This window comes from Zalophus californianus, chromosome 8, assembly GCF_009762305.2.
Source record: "Zalophus californianus isolate mZalCal1 chromosome 8, mZalCal1.pri.v2, whole genome shotgun sequence".
In the NCBI taxonomy this organism is placed as follows: Eukaryota; Metazoa; Chordata; class Mammalia; order Carnivora; family Otariidae; genus Zalophus; species Zalophus californianus.
Genome location: NC_045602.1, coordinates 101,612,036 through 101,617,685, shown reverse-complemented (window position 1 = coordinate 101,617,685; position 5,650 = coordinate 101,612,036). Strand labels below are relative to the sequence as shown.

Here is a 5,650-nt window from a genome sequence, read left to right as displayed (position 1 = left end):
TTTAGTCACACAGTCTATGTTTTTGTGGCAAACTCCTTTCCCCACAGAAAATTTAGAGGTCCTGTCACCTCCATAAAACAGCAGCCCCTCCTCCTCAAAGGGAGTATTTCAGAATTCTGAAAATTCTGATTCCCTATTGAATTTTACAGAAGAGGCTTTATGAGGCCATGAAACACCCCCTTCTGGTTCTGCAATTCCAGAGAAAATATCAACAGTAACAATAGAAGCTTCCTTCTTTTGTTTCTCTGTCCCACCCATGTTGAAAAGATCTCTGAGTGCTTCAAACATCAACCTGGATTATTTAATAGAAAAAGCAAGAGAAATAAATATCTCTTCTGGGCATTCCAGTTAGAAAGAGAAGCCTGGGCTTAATGTCGCTATTATCGACCAAATCCCCTCAGCTCAGGGATGGAACGTCTTCTCTTCCTCTTGCTTGGAACTAAGAAAACGTATTTCATGGTAGGATCTTGATTATGAGAGTTTGGTTTCTAAGTGATTTAGTGATTATAAGCCAGTCCTTACTTTTCCGTGAAATTACTTGAAAGTAGATGGAGCCTGCTATGATATTAAAAAAGAAAGTAATTCCTTTGAAAATAAATATTACCCTTTTTCTGTGTTTTGATTTAGCCACAGTGTGTCTCCATTAGGAAACTTGTTCCTGAGGTGTCCTATCTCAAGCTCTATATAACATATGACTGCCGGAGAGTCCATCCCATGAAAGAGCATTCTAATTAGCAAGGCTTTTGCTAATGAAGTACTCAGAAGCCAAAGTCTTTTAAATTAACTTAATGCCAAACAAGAGATATTACAAGGCATGCTGTCATTCCAGAGTATGTTTGTACTATTACATGTTTCCAGAGGAGTCATAAGTGAGGTGGGTAGTTGGGGGCCCTGGGAAGACAAAAGATTAGGGAAGGAATGTGGAGAGATAAAGGAAGGGAAAGAATGGGGAGGTGACTGATGGGAGAGACAGAGGAATTACACAGTAGAAAGAATCTCACCTATTAAAATAGTCCATGGCTCCCTGATAAATCAGCACATTCGGAAATCTCTTTTCCTTAAGGAAACCTACATTTCGTTATCTTGAACACATTCTAAAGTTATTTCTTTGAGGTTATACGGAACTCCAAAGAATCATATTTGGGGAGGAGGAGCAACCTAGATGATACTAAACAGTAACGATTCCTGGCTAATTGAACATAATAATAAAAAATAACAATTAATTTTAGAAAATATGCTCTTGATACATGCATGTATCTACCAAAACAAACCAGTACCCCATTCCCAACTCAGTCTTATAACCTTTGATCCATGGCCCATGGCATGGACAGTAGGGGAAAAAAGCCATAAATTAGGCAATAAACTCAATTTCAAGAGTCAAAAATTAGAGCCAATATTGTTGGTCTTTGTCTTAGTTTGGGATCCACCAGAGGCAAATGTTAAGACAGAGATTTGAGACTGGCTTCTGAAGGAGGGGCGGGGAGAGGTTGCCAAGAGACTGGAAAGAGGTGCTGAGGAAAAATGGTGGGAGGCGAAAGATGGGGTAAGGGAAAGAAGTAGAGCTCCGGGGAGTTAAATACCTAGAGAGAAGCTCTAAAGAGAGCCTTGAAGAGAGCCTACAAATGATGAACTAGAGAGGGAAGCTGGGAGGAGCACGGGTGGACCCAATACTAGGGTTTAGGGAATTTTAGGTGAAGAGGGGCAGGCAAGGTCTGCTTCCCAACTAGGCATCATCAGTTTTAGAGCTCGCATAATATAAAAGGGTCAAGTTCAGAAGATCAGAGTCACCCCTGGAATTGGGGTCAGGTTCCATCTCTTGAGATGGTGAGCTCAGGTCCCTTCTTAGCTCAATCCAAAGGCCATGGGCAAATACTTGGCAGCAGCCGACTCTTGAGAGAAAGAACTGGGATGCTGCCTGCTTATGCTTACATGCCAAGGGAATGAGAGACATGCCAAGGGAATGAAAGACAGGACAGGGAAGCCCAGAGGAAAAGGTGGGCATTAGAAGTACTTTTACCTCTCCCCGCTTCTTAGTGGTTCCGTGACTGTTTCCCCTGACCCTCTTCTGAAATTATGGTGAATGTACCCTCTTCATGATTCCCTATTAACTTCTTCAGGAAAATAAAGTGAGATATTAGTTTCCCTTGCTGCTTGAAGCACCTACCCCAAGCCTAGGCCTACTCCTTCGATTTATAGTTGAAGCATAAGAATCAGACTAATGATAACCATTAATGTTTCTAAGAGCAGAGAGGATTTTTTAAGTTATTTTTAAGTTATTTTTCCCTAGGTCTTCAGCTTTTCCTTTGTGCACAATGGGGGATGTTCTTTCATTCTTTCATTTTGGCTATTCTGGAGACAACTCGGGGCAACAAAGTCAGAGAGGTTGAAAGGAACTTGAGTTGGACTCCTGCCTGATCCCCCCAGTGTGGTAGGAAGAATGTGGGGGTGGCACACAGCGAAGTAAACCCCAACACTCGAGTGATGAATAGCTGGGGCATCTGGCTGGCCTACACCATCTTGGTAGGACTGCTGCATGTGGTTCTACTCAGCATCCCCTTCTTCAGCATTCCTGTTGTCTGGACCCTGACCAATGTCATCCATAACTTGGCTACGTATATTTTCTTACATAGAGTGAAAAGAACACCCTTTGAGTCCCTGGCCAAGGAAAGGCTCGGCTACTGACACACTGGGAACAGATGGACTACGGGCTCCAATTTATGTCTTCCCACAAATTCCTCAGCATCTCTCCTGTTGTCCTCTACCTCCTGGCCAGCTTCCACACCAAGTATGATGCCACTCACTTCCTCACCAACACAGCCTCATGGCTCAGCGTACTGCTGCCTAAGTTGTCCCAATTCCATGCGGTTTGTCTCTTTGGCATCAACAAACACTAAGGGATGGGGCTGGGGATGGCACTGGACCAAAAGACTGTAACATCTTTCCTTCTCCATACTGTCTTCTGTATCTTGAAAGCCCGAGAACTATACAACATTTCCCAACCCCAGGAAGAGAATAGATTGGAAAATGGGGTTCTCTGGGCCCAGTTTGGCAAAGAGCAGGTTTCTGTGAAACAGGAAAAGTGGGAAAGATAAGGGCCAAATCACTCTCCTCCACAACAGGAAGCCATGTTTGGGCAGCTTGTTTGGTAATTAAGTTTTTCCAGTTCTTCCACCCCACCACCTTCCAGCTCTGTTTTACTGTGTATTTTCCCTATAATAAAGAAAACTTTTTAAAAAAAGAAAAAGACAGGGATTTGAGGCAATTAGTGTACCTGAGAGGCAAAGGAAACAAGAATAGGACAGCAGAGAAATGAGACAGAGAAGTGAAGCCACCCTATAATGGTTAGGACATCAGGCCAGCTACCACTGAAGTACCTGGAGCTCTAGCCTATTGGAGAGCCCAGAGAGTCAGAGTAGAACACAGCCTCAGTGTTATCTCTCTCCAGGGGCTAGGGAGCTGGTTGAGTGCTGCTTCAAGGGGCATTAATTCTCTGACTCTGCAGCACCTTCCATGAGCAGGCAGAGCCAGCCTCACTGGCCAGAAAAAAAAAAACCCAGCCCAATGACACAGGAGCTGGGAGTTAGATGCTACGGGTGTGTGGTGGTGGGGAGAAAACTGCTTGAGCACTAACATGTCAGCTGCAGGGATGCAGGGCTGAATGTAAAGAAAGAATTATCTTACTCCCAGTTCACTTCCATGCAGCACAAGCCATATATATATATATATATATATATATATATATATATATATATATATATATAATTCACTTCATGTGGCAGATTATTAAGCACCATTAATCAAAGGCCAATTGAATTCTTACAGTTTTCCAGTTTTATAGAGAAATAATTGACATACATCACTATATGTTTAAGGCATACAGCGTAATGGTTTGATTTACATATACTGTGAAATGATGACCACAATAAATTCAGCTGACATCTGTCTTCTCATATAGATACAATAAAAAGAAAAAAAAGATCTTGCAAGGGATGTTGTTATCCAAGAGTAAGTAGGTTCATCCTATGACAGGTTTCTGGAGGAGTCATCTGATACTTCTTTTAAAGTAGGAAGCGAAGTCAAATTTTCTCCTTGTGATGAAAACTCTTTCATAATTATTCTCTTAAGTGTACATAGTTCCTATACCTCCTACATCAGTGTTAGCCATGGTCATCATACGGGTCACATACCTAGTACTCCTTTATCTTATAACTGGACTTTGTACATTTTGACCACCTTCCTCCCCCCACCCTGCTCTCTCTCTGGTAACCACAAGTCTGATCTCTTTTTCTATGATTTCTTTTTCATTTCCACATATACGTGAGATCATACGATATTTGTCTTTCTCTGTTGTTGTAAATGGTAGGATCTCCTTGTGTTTTATGGCTGAATAACATTGTACTGTATATATATATATATACCACAACTTCTTTATCCATTCATCCATCCATGAACACCTAGGTGGTTTCCATGTCTTTGCTATTATAAATAATGCTGCTATGAACATGGGGGTGCAGCAATTGCATTTTGCAATTTGAAATATGAAGCTACCGTAAGAGTTATAGAACATGGACATGTTCAGTCTTTCATTTCTCCACATAGATCTGCAATCATCAAGAGATATCTTGTGAATGAAGATTTTGGAGGACTTAAACGTGTAGCATTTCCTTTATTCTCACTGCCAGGCTGTAGGGTCATCAGATGCAAAGATTTTCTCACTGGAGAGAAAGCAGCTTGAGAGATTATGTGGTTCATCTGACCTGTTACAACTGCTGAAAGGTATGGACTTGACCCACTTTCTCCTTTCCACTATACCTGGCTGTATTATGAGACTACCGCCAATGTGGAGAAGATTTTAATTAAAGTTCTTTAAGACCTCCAAGAAAATTAGAAAGTATGTGGTATTTCCAATAATACATCCACATAACACTAACTACTAACGTAGCTATAATGATAGTATGCAGCAATAATGACAACTAAATCTCCTCTTTAATTTCTGTCACTTGAAATTGGTTCTAGATAACTTCCTACTTGGGAGAATATTAAACATAGAACTAGCCTAAGTGTTTTCTAATGGTGTCACTGTCATTGTATTTGGGAAGTCTACCGTGTTTATAGATTTTTGACCTAGTTTACTTAGCAAAAGCACATAAAGTAGATTTACACACTTACTCACACTGTGCTCAAATGCATGAAGAAAGGTGGTATCTTTTTCTCTAAAATTGATTTTTTTACTTCTCCCAAGTGCCACCTGCTGCATTGTATGTGTGTTTCCCTGTGAATGTGCCTGGAGGTTCAGAGGCATGAGACTTTTCATGCAAACTCTTCTGGTGAAGAATAACATATATAATGAAATGTGCAAATATATTTCACAAAATAAATATGAATATGGAGTCAGCACCCAGATTAAGATACTTCCCAGATACTAAACCTGAAGTGGGGGACAGGGGTAATTGATTCAATCACCCCTTTCTCCCTTCTCTGCACTGATGATCTAGGTGCATCACTGCAGAGCTTAATATGATGCGAATTACTGCTTTGCTTCCTCAGACAGGAACCAGAGGCAGGACTTGGGTTTTTTCACTCTGGAAGATATTAAAAACTTGGACCCTTTTGGGAGCAAAGCACAGATCTTGGTAACATGGCATCATGC

The 5,650-nt window shown here is 41.2% G+C and overlaps 1 pseudogene; it reads left to right on the top strand.

Moving 5' to 3' along the window:
• The first annotated feature begins 1,538 nt into the window (after nucleotides 1-1,538).
• Nucleotides 1,539-2,894, top strand: LOC113938467 (annotated as a pseudogene).
• Nucleotides 2,895-5,650: the final 2,756 nt, after the last annotated feature.